Here is a 16,829-nt window from a genome sequence, read left to right as displayed (position 1 = left end):
CAAATAATGGACATTTGTTCACTACAATGACCATTTATTCACAGAGACTTTGTTAATTGTGGAGACATAAATCACTTTAATCATAAGATAGTCCTTCTGAAAATCCATCAGCACAAACAACCGACTAAAAAGTCACTTAATCCTCTTTTGGCAAATGTGTAATTTTGTCATCTGTGTATAACAAACCAACAAGATCAAACTATTGTGTTGTGCACATGCCGTCGGGTGTGTTTTCCTTACAAACTAAAGTGTGTTTGATCTTGACAAACATCAACAGTCAGTTGGTATATCAGATTTTGGTATTGATTCTTGCATCAACCAATGTGGTTAATCACCAGGTCAAACATTAGAAACATATTGGGAGGTAACTAAAGGTATGGGCGGTAGCTTTTAAACTGGGCAAAGAGTGTGTCTTGGCCTAAACGAAAAGAACAGCTCTCCTCTGCAGTGCCAGACCTAGCACATTTGGTACCCTGGGCCAGGGCCGCCCCTCCCTAAACGCAGAACACACGCTGTGCGTAGGGCCTCATCTTCCATGGGGGGACCACATTTTGCGTGAGGGGACGCATTTGCGCATATGCGCAATGGATGCGCACATGCGCTACCGTGAGGTGCGCGTAGAATCAGCTCGAGGAAGGAGAGAAGAGACCTGACCGCCCATGTGTCGCTGCAATGATCGACAGCACTCGACATCTGAACAATAAGAGGGGTGCGCGGGCAGGCACTTGCAGAGCTGCAGCAGGTGAAGAGTTGTCCACATGTCGTCCAAAAGAGCCTCAGGAGTATGTGCGGGGACGGGAGGGCGGGCGGGCTCCACGGAGGGGGAGACCCGAGCCTCGGGGGTATGTGCGGGGCCGGGAGGTCGGATGCCTCCAGAGAGGGGAGAGGGAGAAATATAACAAAATAAGATTAAATAGGAAAAACCTGTCTCCCTCTTTTATTTTATTTTCAGTGTTTAATGTGGGCGTGGTGGACTGGCAGGAGCGGGAAATGTGTGGATGGGGGATAGGCTTTCAGGTGGGTGTGGTGATAAGGTGGGGTGAGTGGAAAAGTACTGACTGAGCTGAGAAGACGGCATGTATGGCAGATAAAAAATGCCCACTGAGACACCCTCCTTACCTATAAAAAAATATATAGATAACAAACAATAACAGCATACAGTATGTGCAAATATCATCTTCTTTTTGTTTTTGTGCTGCACCCCGAATTGCTTTTTGCCAATTCAGCACCCCCCTCTGGGCAGCATGCTAGGCAGCCTATGTCGCCTTTAGGAAGATCCGTCACTGCTCCTTCGCACGTAACATCACACAGTCTCCATTTGGTGTATGGACATTTCCAAAAAACATGAGTTATGTATGGTGTTTTCTGAGTTATATTTCTGCATCGCCTCAACCTTGTTTACAACCTTGTGTATACTGTATGTGTATACTTGTGTAGCTTTGAGGCTGCTGCAGTAAACATGACTTTTCTGCCTTCTATCAAACCTCTCAGGCAGCATGCAATCCCTGTTTTGTACATCGACTGCCTTTGAAACTCACCTCGGGACAAAAAGATCATATGCTTGTTTCTATGCTAACCTTCCCAGAATATTAATACAGTCATGGATATGGATGAGGATCGCATCTCACTCTTTACGAATCCATTTTGCAGTCATCAGGTGGACAGGATCATGCCATTATGCTCAAGTCATCTGTGAGCCAGATTCTTTATAAATGCCGCACACATCGCACATTTCATACTCCATTGAGTCTTTGCAAAGCTTTATGTAATGATGTTCAGAATTGTCTATGGCTTCTCTATAATGTGTTTGACAATTAGTTCCTATAGGCCCGTAATGACTTTCCTATTATGATATTATATACTATGTTGTAATATTTCATGCTTCAGTGTTGTCTATTCTTAATTTCATGTTGTGCGTTCATCTACTCTATCTGTTGTTTATGTGTGTTTGTGGGTTCCCCAGTGTATTTCATGCTTTGTTGCATTTGCCTGTGAGTACTATGCGTCTTGATGAGCTCTGTACTTTTCATTCCGGTGTGGTTAACCACACACACACACACCCCCACACACACACTTTTGTCCCCGGATAGTTCAGACTATAACCATCTACAACAAAGACTGTTACGTAACTCCCAGGTATGGTCATAAATCTTCATGCAGTTACGGCTATGCAGAAATAACTAACACTTAAAGTTGATGAGTGTATAAAAGCCTCTTAGTATCATCAGAATTTTAAGTAATTGTGGCATTGTTGTAGATTTAAAGGGCATTTCAATGAGGAGAGACTCACTGAGTGACAATATTTGTTTACATGTGCACAATAGGATGAGAAATGTGAAGAGTCTTTGCTGACTAGACTCTATCATAATGTCATACATTTTAAGGGACATGGTCAAGCTGTTGTAGAATAGGGAACCCTCTGGAGATGGTTTTGGTGGCGGCGCTGAAGATGTGGATGTGATGAGGAGTGGATTTTAAATGAGCTCAACCTGATGACTGGAGATGACTGGAGGTGACTGGGGTGGGGGAGGCAATGATCTTGCCTGAAATGACAGCTGACAGCAGCAGAGAGGAGAACAGGTTTAAATTTGGACAGCAGCGACATGACTGGCTGATAGAGATCATGGAAAAATTTGTGAGAAACATTTGTGACTGAATGAAGATAAAGATTAAGATAGTCCTGATTGAGCTCATCCTAAGCTTCATGAGAGAGGACTTGATTATCATCATTATTATCATTAAAAAGACTACATCTGTTTTGTTTAAGATATTTTGTAGGACATGTTTTACCTTTAATTGATAGGATAGCAAGTGTGACAGAGGGAGAGACAGAGGGAGAGACATGCAGCAAAGGGCCAGAGGCTGGAGTCGAACCCGGGCCTCTGCGGCAACAGCCTTGTACATGGGGCGCCTGCTCTACCACTAAGCCACCGACGCCTCAAGACTACATCTGTTTATTAGTTCAAAGAATTACTATGTAGCTACCAAAGACTCGAGATATCTCAATTGTAATTACATACAGTAGTACATGACTTCAACGGGACTACAACGGACTACAACAGGTCGCACGTCAGTGACGTCATAGGTGATAGCATTCTTGGAACCCATTGGCTGTATTCGGCATCTGACTTCCGGCAGACGGCGATACAGCCTCTGGGGACAGACCCCCAATTTTTTGGCATTCCAGTTTGATTTGGAAGAAAATATGCTGAACCATTGCGATGGATTCAGAGTTTGCAGTGACGCCAATTATGTTCGCCTCGTTAGTTCACCGCAGGGACCGTTTAACCTGGCAACAACTGACGTGATTGGTCAATATCACGCGGACTACAAACAGCCTAGCACCGGAAACCAGGGCTCTTCCGCTCTTCTTCCGGAGGCAAGATCTCCGGGGTTTGCCTACAGAGTCTGTATGTAGAGACTAAGGTGATAGAAACATGGGATTTTGACTGGCGGTAAATTCAAAATCAGAGCTCTTCACACACATAAAGTGTAAAAAACAAACACAAAAAAAAACAGGTGAGTCTTTCCCCTTCGGATGAAATGGCCAGTCAGGCTACATGCTACGGAGAGAGTTTAAGAGGTCCTGATTGACTTCGGTATGATGAGAAAGTGAAAATGATAGGAGGTGTGTGCTCTTTTCAGCTGCCAGCCTGTGTGTGGACGAATGACCCAAAACAATGGGAAATTGGCCAAATGACGTTCGCGGACATATCTACTTATTTCATCGAGTCCCCAGGTAACGTTAATGTATTTCTTCTGACATCTTTCATTTGTCTGTATAATGAGTCTATTACTAAGCTACGGGTTTCTATAGCTCTAACGGGGATGTATCAATGCTTGCTGGCTAGCCAGTTGGCTAGCTTACGTTAGCCAACTAACCTGTGATGAAGTGCCTGCCACAGACGTAGGTGTAGTGACTGGCTGGATCCCACAGCTTTCCGTCTTTATCCTCCCGTTTGATGGCTGTGAGACACAGATTTCTTCTTTCCCCATTCTTCACTCTATCCGGGAGCAAAGAAAATCGCAGTTCTGGTTTTTTTTTTATTGTTTGCTGTGCAGTGAACAACGCAGCAACTTTTTGGCATTATGAACTCCTAGCCGCGAGTAGCGTCTCTCCCAGGTCGAGATCAAAACTTTCACCTAAAAGGGGGCGTGGCCGTTGTGACGGTAGTGAGTGACGTTGCGTTGAAGTCATGTATGTAATGGCCGCTGACCAAGGTGCAGATTCTGGTGATGTCCCTGGTGTTTGCCAAAATTCACATGGACAACAAGATGCCATACATGTAAACCTCACTATACAACAAATACTATACTTCATTGTTTCATATCCTAATTTCTGAATCTTGGAGACAAGCGATCACTGTTTTAGTCAGCTTTGCATCTCCATGCTTTAGAGAGATTTTAGCCAGCATGTTGCCTAATGTTGTGCATTCATTTTCTTTTAAATCAAATTTATTTGTTTCTTTATGTTACTGGTTTTATTCTGGGTGCTTTTGATTGTTGTTCTATTGCTTTAAGTTTTTTTTTTACAGTGTCCTTTTTCCTGTTTGCCTATTTGTTTTTTAATACAATGTGCTTTTGCTTGCTTTCTTTTATTGTTGTGAACTTTTGTTTCTTGTGCTTTTACATTTGTAATCTCTAAAACACTTTGGGTTGCCTTTGGGTATACAATATGCTGTAGAAAATTGCCTTTGTGGCCAGTTTTCCTCAAATGCTATCCATGTAGTATTTAATATCGCTGTTTTCAGTAATGCTCCTACTACACCAACTAACACTATAACAGTGAGCAACACCCTGCTCACTGCCCACACTTTCACATACACATGAACACCTGGAAGCTGTCCAGTACAATCACTCTCGTGTACCTGCACTGTGCAGCTCCACAGGAGCATTTGGCAGAACCCGGCTGAGCATGTATGAGCAGAAATTTCATTACATAAGCAACTGTCTGGTTTCCAAGTTGTCACTGTATTCCTCGCAACTTCAAGTGGCTGCAGAGACAGTTAGACGGAAGAAACATCAGGGCAAACATCGTCCTTAACTCTGTCCACGAAACCACAGAGATGGTTCAGACTGTATGTGGTGGTAATTGAAGGCAACTGGCACTAGAACATAAAGCAGCTGATTTTAATGATGTAAAAAAAAAGTGTGGGAAACAGACCAAGCAAAGAAGTTATTTTTTAGAAACTCATCTGTCTGCTGCAGATCTTTCTTCCAAGAGGATGTCATGGGAAACTTGCTTTGTTTACACAGGATTTGAGCGAAGTTAGCCAGACAGCTCATGTTTGTGCTGTGGGAGTAAACAATTAAAGTTTTCAGAAGTCATGAAACCACAAAAATACATAACAGCAGTAACTTTGGATTTTCGAAAAGACCACCCGAATAATTAGGATCATACAAGTGGATTCTTGTGCTGCTGCTCTCCTCAGATACTGGCTAAAGATTAGGGTCAGAACAAAAGTTGCAGGTGTAGTGTGTTTAAACCATAATGCCATGTGGTCACTGCAGCCTCAATAAACCGATGGTTTCACATTGGCATTCAGAGTGCAAAGTACGAAATGCATTAATCTTTCAAGTCAGAGGAAGCAAAGCAAATGTTGAATTGCTACAGCATGTGTGCACGATTTGTGTCTATTTATGCATGGAAGGGGCTTTGCATGAATGTGTGTACACATGTACTTAATGTATGTTTGCATCAGTATGTGTGTTACAGAGCATGAGAGAAAACAGAGGAGGAGAGAGCTCTTGGATGCATTTTGCATGACTCTCCTCTCTTTCTCCCTCCCTCTCCCTCTGTGTGTGTGTGTGTGTGTGTGTGTGTGTGTGTGTGACTCGGCCTAGCAGGGCAGACTGTGTGACCAGCGACAGTGAGCTTTAACATGTGCTGACAGCTAATCAATAGCAGATAGTGTTTTTTAGCTTTTAGGGAGAACTATTTATAACAGACTGCACCATCACTCTCAAAACCAAATCAGATATTTCCATCTAACGGACCAAGTGCTGCACAATCATGCTTCACAGCAGTGTGTGTGCATGTGTAGACTGCACGTGTGTGTGTGTTTGTCTAATGCTCATCACAATATGAACAAGATCTATATATATTAAGAAAAAAAAACAGGTAGAAAATACATTTCATCATATTTCAAATAATTTTTAATCAAATATACATGCATATTTCAGTAGGTGTGTTCACAGAGGTCACAAAATGGTAATTCATGACACCATTTCTGACCTAGATACTAGTTTTTAGCACAAACTCCAATGTTAGCATTAAAGGAGTACTCCACCAATTTAGCATTACACTCCTGTAACATAGGAGTGGCAAAAGGGATCAAAATTGACGCAGTTTTTTTAACTCCAAACATTCTTCTTCCCTCTCAAAACCTGGTGCCTACATTAACCACAATGCAACTCAAACACCAATGCTTCACGTGGAGCTTTGAGTGTGTTATGCAGTAGCAACTGCTAATGTAGCCTCCAGCTGCAACCCGCTCGCCAGAAAAAATGTTCACCTTGAACCCTTCTGCAAACATTACATTTATACATTATTCTGGAGTGGTTATGTTAAAACTTAAAGAGAGAGGGCACCCAAACATAAAAATTCAGCCATTATCTACTCACCCATATGCCGAGGGAGGCTCAGGTGAAGTTTTAGAGTCCTCACAACACTTGCGGAAATCCCAGGGGAGAGGGGGTAGCAGCACAACTCCACCTAATGCAGGCTGACGGCGCCCCAGATTCAAACATTCAAAAACACATAATTGAAACCACAAAATATCTCCATACTGCTCGTCCGTAGTGATCCAAGTGTCCTAAAGCCTCGACATAAAAAGTTGCACGCTTACGCAAGACCAGTGAACACACATGAAGGCGGTGCCCATGTCTCACAGTCTCGCACAAGCGCACACAAGTGAGCGCGGTGCCCAGAGAGGCAGTCAGAGCTACAGGCTACAATGAGGCTAAAAACTGAGTTCAAATGATGTTTTTCCAAACAACTTTTTATGTCGGGGCTTCAGGACACTTGGATCACTACAGACGAGCAGTATGGAGATATTTTGTGGTTTCAGTTATGTGTTTTTGGACGTTTGAATCTTGGGCACCGTAAGCCTCCATTAGGTGGAGTTGTGTTGCTACCCCCTCTCCCCTGGGATCTCCGCAAGGGATGTGAGGACTCTAAAACTTCCCCTGAGCCTCCCTCGGCATATGGGTGAGTAGATAATGGCTAAATTTTCATTTTTAGGTGCACTATCCCTTTAAGGTTTCTCAACAACATGGTGGTAAAAGTGTGGTTAGATTAACATCTTGTTTCCACTTACATACGTGACTGGTGTCCGTAGATCCATAAATATACAGATGATGCCTCTAGTGTCCATTGCAATGAACTACATTTCTTTCAGGATAGATAGAAACGTAATAGAAACTACCTGTACCTGTGGGGGAGAGGCTAATTTTGTATATTTTTTTGCCATCCAGTAGTTTGGAACATTACCTGGACAGAAACAGGACCTGCCAGGTATGCGGCATATTTTGTAAATAGTTAATTAAAAAGATGTAGTCTGGCTGAATGAGTCATAATGACAATCTGAGTGTATATAATGTATAACCAGATTTTAGCAGAATAACATCACTCAGATTTACAATGTGTTAAAACATAGATAAACAAATTCTTTTTAATCATATACACTTGACACATCAATACAGGAAACTGAATTGAAGAAAATAGCCAGTTAGCAGCCTGTTAGCTAAGCTGGCACACTGTTATACTGTTGCTCCAAAATCCACCACAAAATATTCGAGTCAAATTTCAGACTGAAATATTACAGAGGGGAGGAGTTTGCAGGCACATCGGACATCTCGGAGATTCCCATAGGAATGAATGGACTTCCGGTTGCCTCGTCTCCGTACACATACATAAGTGGAAACGAGGCGTAAGGCACCTACAGTAAACCACTTGGTTACTGTTAGGAAGAGATCATGCTTGAACTTCACACACCCACATTATTTGGCTCAAACGCTGCTGGAAAAACGCCCACGTTCCATGCCACAACCACTGGTGGAAATGCTTTGAATGGTAACAGTGAAAAATGTACAATGCCAACATTTTCTTCTGGCAACTGGGCTGCCAGCTGCTTGCCTCCAACAGAGATATGTTTGTAGTAGTTTTCATTCCAGGCTGATACTCAAGTGACATCATTTGAGGCCTCCCATGTGTCCCTCTGGAGACACAAACAGCTTACATTATGCATTAGTGCTCTCTAAGACCTGTAAACAGACTTTGATGTGTAAAATCAAGTTCCTCTTTTGCTGTGACCCAAACAATATTGAAAAATTTCCCCAACACTGTGAGTATTATCTTAAAGTCATATTCTCAATCTTTGTATTAGTATTGGACTTTTAGAACAAACTGTCACCCTGCATGAAGTGCTTCTTTTTTACCTAAGTGCTTTACATTTATTTTATACCGGAAACTGCACTACGATATCTCTTACTTCAGACATCTGAGTAAATCACTCCTTTCAGCCTCAAATTTAGAGATAATAAAAGAAGTCTATACATTCATCATCTCACGTCTGCTTTGTACTTTAGGGGTGAAGCACATTAACATGGCTTTGGTCAAATTAGACTGGGCAAACTCTATAAGGTTAAAGGTCAGTTTGCATGGAGCTTTGAGCCCGCTACTTGCACTGCTTATGTATTTTTAAGTCCGTCTGAAACCGTGAAAAGACAGCATTAAATATATTATTTAAATCTATCACATTTACATAATTCAGGGTTGTTAGTGCAAAGGTTCTTTCTGTGTATGGTTTGTGTGAAATGTATGAATCATTGAGGAGCCAGGGTGCAGTGCAAATGCTGAATTGCTACTATTCCTGTGTGTGTGTGTGTGCGTGCATATGTGTGTGTGTGTGTGGGTGGACATGTCAAGGAGGCAGTTATGTCAGGAGCAGTATAATAACACTATTTTGATGCAGTAAGACAATCTGTTGATGCATTTGCGAAGAGAAAGTGAGAGAGAGAACTTCCTCATTGCCTCATCATCAACATCTCTCTCTCTCTCTCTCTCTCTCACACACACACACACACGCACTTATTTCCAGGCTCCGTCTCGCTCTGACACTCTCCTCTCCTCCTCACTGCCGAGCCTTTCCCTCGTCTCTTCTTCTCACCCCTGCTTTACTCCCTTTAAGTCCTTTCCACTCTGTTAATTTCCCACCCGCGGTCTTTCCCTTGCTCCCTCCCCATCTCCACCAACCAGTGTTGTGGCAGCTGTCATGTCACCTCGTTTCAGTACACAAGTGACTCTCCATAATTACCAGGTGGACTAAGTCATACATCTTACATGTGCTGACACCGCTGTTGATGAGGAGTGACGTTTGTTTGTTGTGCCAGCCTGCAAATCAGCTAGCCAGCCAATCTACCACTCAAAGAAGCAGTCGATTGGTTGATCAATAAGCCGGCCGGTTTTGACAGAAATGATGGAAAATTGAGTTTTCTTCTCCAAACCCTCAGCCAGGCACTCTACAAACATTTACCATCCAACCAGCAATTCAGAATCCCATGGACCTACATGCACCGTAGTCAGGTAGTCATTCAGTCAATTAACCAGTAAGCAGGTAATCCCATTCGCAAGTCACACAGGAAATATGCAACACAATAGAGCATGCCAAAAATATGTATGAGCTGGGCTGCCATCCATTCAGTCCAAAAGTGGCACAGCATTTTTTCTTAATCAATCACCCAATGCCATTTAAGTGCAGCCAGAAAATCATTAAAATCACAATGAAATGAGTAATTACTTTTTCCTCCCCGCTGGAGAAATCACAGTGTATACCTACAGGGGGTGGACACAGTTAAGAGAAACTGTTTTTTTAGCTTATGATTAATTTTTTATGTTTTAAACTCATGGTGAGCTACATGAGAATTAAAAGAGAATCTTCAGCTGTGTCACATAAAATCTGCTATTTCACAATAAAAACAAATGACATAAGTAGCAATGGCATTTTCCTGAAAACCCTGTTTCCATGTCTTCATTTTCAGGTCCATGACAACAGAGGATTATGCATAAAGCATTTCTAAATATAGCCACTCTGCGTGTTTCCAGCCATAACATCCTGCTCGTATCAGACTTTGATTGAATTATGAAAGCAAGACACCATTAAAATACTTCTCCTTTAACCTGCCATCCATAAGTAGTCAGTCAGCCAGCAGACCAGGCAAACATCATCCAGTCATCATCCCTGTTGCCTACCCATTAAATTGGGTCAGTATTAACAAGACCCATGTTGCTGCTGTGGGAGCTTGAGCCCCTGAAGCTGACTCCCTGTGACAAGACCTACGTTACATAAGGAAGAAGAGGAGACTGTGGAGCCAGCGAGGCATCTCTGATGGATTTGTTTGTTTTCAGAATGTCTGTGGTTTGAGATGCCTCTGCAGTTTAGGCTGTTCACCAGCACGTACAAGAGGGCACATGCAGGGAAAGCATGCATAGAGATGAATACTGTACAAATGTAAACTCTCACTTATTCTTTGTGTTTCAGTGGATGTTTTTTTAGCAACTCTGTCTCCTAGCAATTATGTTTGCATGTTACTAAACTGTTTTCTTGATTACGTTGTTGTGGCAACATGATTGCTGCCTGGATGTCTGGTGTACAGGACTGGAGTGCAGGACTTTGACACCAGAGCTCTAGGTTTGCTTCCAGACTCTTGTCTTTCAACACATTCTCATTCCGACCTCACTGCATATCGATGTTTGGTCATGGACTTTCCACATCCACATACGACGTGCAAGGGACCCTGGGTGTGTTGGCTGTTGACGTTCCGTGTCAAATACTACCTGTTACATGCATTGTTTTTTTTCCAAAGGAAATCCATTTTGCACTAATGCACGTGGTTGGGTTTAGGCAACGAAAGCAGGTGGTTTGATTTAGGAAAGAAGAACAGGGCCCATCCAACATCACTCCTTCCCATCCCACGCAGACTTCAGCTGCCTTAACTTCCGTTTGTGTCCTGCCACGTTTCCCCCTGATGCCACTGGGCGCTTTTAAACTATAACTATGACTGGCTGCGTATCATGCTGACATTAAGGGATTTTATTTTTGTTGGTGTCTGATGCCACAAGTCACTGTCCAAGCATTGGATTTCGATGGCTTTGGAGTAAGACTGGATTGTGTCTTAGGGTTAGGCAACAAAAGCACTTTGGTTAATATTTGGCAAAATCATGCTTTTGGTTACATTTTAATAAAACAATATCACAAAAAAAATACTCTTGTCTTAGATTGAGGCAACAAATACACTTTAGTTAAGGTTAGGAAAAGACATATTGCTTGATTAGCTATTTGCTTGGATAACAACTGAAAGACTTTGTCACTGAACATTTTACTGATAACTGAAATATGTTTCAGTGAACATTTTGCCAATATGTTCAGTGTCAACATATTTGCAACTTCCCAGATATGTTGATTAGCAACATTTCCTCGTTACTTTCATAGAAAACGGAAATTCCATCAGCATTACGTTTCCCTAAAAAATCTGGAAAATTTGTCAATCAGGTCTCACTCTGAAGTCGTTGAAAACCGATGCTTAGTCATTGACTACTGGCGTCAGACACTGACGAAAAAAGCCGTCCTTTCATGTCGGCATGATACGCAGCCTATCACCATTATTGTTTAACAGCGCCCAGCAGTGCCAGGGGAAAACGTGGTGGGACAACAACAAAAAGTCAGAAGTCTGAGCAATGTGGACCGGAGGGGTGGTGAATGGGAGGCCAGTGTTTGTTTCTCATAAGATTGTAAAGCGAAACTCTGTTCTTCTTTCCTAAGTCAAATCATGTGCTTGTATTGGCTAAACATAACCATGTGCCTTTGTTGTTGAAGGAAAAAATGTCAATTCGCTGTGTTGTACCATCGTAGTGCATTTACTTTGAAAGAGACTGTATGCAAACTGTACATTTCCTTGAAAACGGAAATGTATTTTGAAAACAGACAACGTATGTACAGTAACAGGCAGAAGTTGACACGGCATTCCAGAGTGTTGACAACCGTGGAAAGTCCATGACCAAACGCTGGTATGTGATGACTTTGGAGTGAGACAGGGCTAGCTACATGGCTCTAGGGTTGGCGATGTCTGTTTGTATTTCTGTCTGTACTGGAGCTATCCATGGTGTTAAATGTGTGTAGGTTGCCTAATTGTCCTGTAGGGGTCACTGTATTGTCGTGGGTTTCTGTCAATATAGGTTGGAACCACTCACTGAGGGACAGGAGTTGCTAGACGGGGGGAGCACACATACTTTTTTGACCGCAAAACTGGGCCTAGCCAAGTCAGGTGTATGCTGCTTAACGCAATAGTGAAAATTTGTACATTTGAATGGTTTATGGACACAGATTGTTTATTTTTTTTTAATTTAGTAAGTAGCCTGTCTTTGCAGCCCCTCAGTGGCTTTAAGTTTTGGCTTAGCCGCTATAGTCTGTCTGTGTCTGTCTATCTGTTAGTCGTCCAAGTACTGGATGATTCTAAATATAATTTTGTAGACGTTTATACTTCCAAGTGGATGAGTGAAGAACTATTTACATGCATATAAATAAGATGTGTTAGCATATAGCTTAAAGCGCCGCTGCGCATGAGTCCAGCCTCACAGAGCCACAGGCTGGCACGGCTGTAGACCTGCTTTTGTTAATCCACAGGAAACATGCTGTTGACATGAAAAGTGGAGAATGCACTTCCTCTTTTTCTCTCACTCATCTCTCTCTCTGTCTTCATCTACTTCATTGTCTCCCTGTAATTCCTACTCTAATTGTCTTAGTCCATCCTCCCTTTGTGTCTTATTCTTCATTTCTCCCTTTCTTTTTCTTTCATTCTTTATTTCTCCCCTTTATTAATTTTTCATTTACACATCCTGAGTTATAAGTCAACATGTTGTTATTGTATGTTTTTTGTACGGCTAGTATTTTGTAGACGTAGCAGAATAAGGATAGCTGGATATTTATGAGTAAAGAATGATTCAGAATTGTTTGCTTTTTAAAGTTGACATACAGTGTACGGAAAAACAGAGCGCTTCGTGACTTGGTTAGTGACAAATTCTTGAACAGAAATAACTATGACAACGGCAGACACTGGTGAAACAAGGACTGCACTGAAAGTTACTGTAATTATCCTTTACGTTTACACTGGAATGGCTGCACAAGATGATCTCAGAATAGATCTTTTAACAGACCGAGTGACACCCCTGCATTTACTGTGTGAGTGCAGGGACCAAATTGCCACCTCAGTATTTACAACCACTAGGGGGATTTGCGCATGTAAAATTCATGTCAGGCTGACATAAAGTGTGAGTTCAGTCTCTTGAGTGTATGATACTGAACAGCTGTGTTAAAAAATTAAGTCTATAAGAAATCCTTCAGAGATTAACCGTACATACAAGAAATCATATATAAATGATGAATGGCCACAGAGTCTATTTCTTAAAATATGAATTTTACACTATGTATTTTCAGTCTCTCCAAATAGAAAGCATCTTAAGAAAAAACTAATTTAAGAGAACAGGATGTCAAATCTTAATTAAGCCTGAGTCAAACCTCTTTCTTCCTTTTATGTCCCCAGTCTTTGAGATATTTTTGAACTGTTCATGTCACTCACTCTAAAAATACATAGTTTTTCACCTCAGTCACTGTACCTGTTTTTTGGAGGTCATCTAAAAATTAGTTGTACCTGCACAGGGTTCAGAACTACCTGCCGAAACAGCGCCTGAAAAATATCACCATCACCATTACCTGTCAGCAGCACCTGTAATAGCCTCTGACAGCCATTACAAAAGCACACAGTGAAGATAAGACCATCTAAGAACATCCCATCACAGCACCCCCTGAAATTTTAATGGCAGTGTTCTGTATATCTCGACGACATCAGTAAGGAGGGTGTAAATGTACTTGAATGCTTCACAAAATTGAAGATGTCACAGCGCACGTCCTATTGCTGCTGCTGTTGTTTGGACAACAAAGACAGATTGTTACACAGCAGGATGTGAGGAAAATAAGGTTTGACAGTTTGGATGGAGAGTGAGAAAAGAGGAAATAAACATGGAAAGACAGGAAAACTACAGAAAAGAGGGTAAATGTATTCCGTTAGCGAGAAGGAGATGTTTTCCTTCGGTCTGGATTTTAAAACGTGACTGTGAAGTGGCTGCAAAGAGCCGAGACCTGTGAGGGAAAATCAAACTCATCCTAAATATAGCTCCTCTGATCTGTGATGATGATGCCTGTGCTGCTGTGGCAGAGCCCAAGGCCTCTCCGCCTCCATGAACTCTCTCACTGGTCCTGAGACCTCTTCCCTCTGCTGCATAAACTGCCACTAAACACACACATCTGGACATGTAGAGACGCTCAGACTCACAGAGATTCTGCTGCAAAAAATGTGTAATCAAGCACTTGCATATCCAAACACAAACTCATACAGCGTCTGTAATTTTACCACTGATTATGTCACCGTGTTTTTCCTAGTATTTTGGATATAATTTGTTTAAATGTCCTTCTATGCAGGATGTAGGGGTGCAAATAAATAAGGATAACAAATGGGAATTAATATGAATGAAAATTTGGTGAGGTCACGTTCTTCTGGAGGACACGAGCAGTAGGGAGCAGATCTGGGGGCCAGATTCAGTCCTGCATTAGTATTCTTGGTAATGTACTTACAGTTTAATCAATAAAATATATCAAGGGAAATCACTTTGCATGTCAAATTACAAATGGACATTGGCAGCACGCTCCTCAACAAGGACAAAAACTTCACCGTACGGAGCGGGGATATTTTATCAAACACCTTATCAGGTAATTTCACAGATTAAATCCTCTGCTCAGGATGAAGTTGTATAAATCGATGAGACCACATGCTGCAGATTTCAGTCAGAGCAAAAATCTCCCAGCCCTTCATTGCACATGCTTGCCCATCTCTGCAACAACAGAGGTCACACTGGTGTGCAGCATCTGCACTAATTATACTCTCTTTCTCTCTCTCTGTCTCTTTGTTTGATCCTCCTGTGTCTATAAATAACTGCACATTTGCACTTTTCATCTATGTCTTATATTGATTGTGGCATCCTGCGTGCAGCAGCAAAGTTCTCATTTTCAAACTGTAATCGCACACAAGTATAGAATTACAATCTGGGATTCACAGTGCGCTAACATGGTGTATTGATTTTCTCATAACTAACCATCTTGCACATATGGCCCTTCAATCTAATACTGATGCACTCTTCTAAACATGATGATCTCTGTTACGCCTACAGCACCCTAAAGTTCCACAGATTTAATTTTACTTTTGGAAAAGGCTGTTCTCACTCGAAGCCCACAAGCCACTAAGCCCACTGTTCATTGTCAGAAAAAACACACAAAAAGACACACACAAACACTTTCATATCGAGATTTTTTTTTTTTTTCTTTTTTTTTAAATAATCCACAACTAAAGCCTCTGTACTCTGGCAGGGCTTGCTCCATTTATAAACCTGTTTAGTTTTTGCCAATCTGCCCAAGAGAAGAAACACTGCAAAATCCTCTGCAGTTGTACAAGCACAATTAACTAATGCTATCTTCCAATATGTTTCATCTAAGTATATAGTTTTATTGCCAAAATTAGCATTACAATGTCATGCAATTATCAAGTCCTGCCTTAAAACACCTGTCAACACTGGAGGTTATTACCATGGATATAATGTAGAAAACAATTAAGAGCTGATGTGGGGAATGATCATTATGTGCCTCTCTGCTCAGTGTCGACCAGATGGGCAAATTTGTTTTCTCGATCCACTGTGCAGCTCTGGCAATCAGCAGGAGGAGGATTAAAACGCACGACTCAAAGAAAACAATGTTTGATACACAGGTGACAGTCCAGGCAAAGGTTTCCAAAAATACCAGAGAGGATCGAAGTCTACCACAGAAATGTGGTCAAATATCACTCGGAGGAACTACTTACTAAAACAGCGAAGATGAACTGGCACGGACAAAATAAATCACACACACTAAATACACAAGGGAGGAAGGGTAATGAGGGTCAGGTGAAACTAATCATGATGAGAAAGGTAATCACACAAGCGGGAAACACACGGGGGCAGGGAGTGAAGAATCTGTAATGAGAAACAAGTGTGAGTACCAAAAATAAAACATTAAATATAACTGAAAAACTGGAAACAAGAAAACGTGTTAATCACAGAGATCTAACAGTATATTAGCGGTTTGCCGTATGACTCGCAACACTGATTTTAAGTTTATGCATTAGTCCAAAACATCCTGGGACAACGATGAATTTGGAACACATTTGGAGGTATATGTTTCATCCAACCCATTCTCATTCAATCAGGATGTCAAATACCAACACTTTGTCATGCTCTTGGGCATCTCGTAGCGACACACAGGCCAGCCTTTAGGGTAACTACTGTATGATGCATAGCTGAAACACATTGTAACACACTGATGTTGTGAAACAATTGCATTAAGGTTTGGGCAACAAAACCACTTAGGTTTAGAAAGTATGATCGTCAGTATGACATGTGAGTGATGTCATTGTGCAACTACTGTACATAAAATTAGTAATGTTACATTAAAACAAAATTGTCTTTTGGTTTCACACAGGACAAACACGTGGTCTCCTGGATAAAAGTCCAGCTTTGTTTGACCCATCCCTATCCATGACATGGGATTTCTATATCTTTTCCAGAGTAAATTATTTCTCTCTTTATTACTCCATGCAAATGAAATTGTGGAAATGTTTTAATAGTATGCTGAAGACCCCTCGTAGTATAATTGATGTCAACAGCATTTTGGCATTAGGATGGAATCTGT

Source organism: Epinephelus moara, chromosome 3, assembly GCF_006386435.1.
Source record: "Epinephelus moara isolate mb chromosome 3, YSFRI_EMoa_1.0, whole genome shotgun sequence".
NCBI lineage: Eukaryota > Metazoa > Chordata > Actinopteri > Perciformes > Serranidae > Epinephelus > Epinephelus moara.
The sequence above is the reverse complement of the archived record's forward strand: the minus strand, read 5'-3'. Positions refer to the sequence as shown.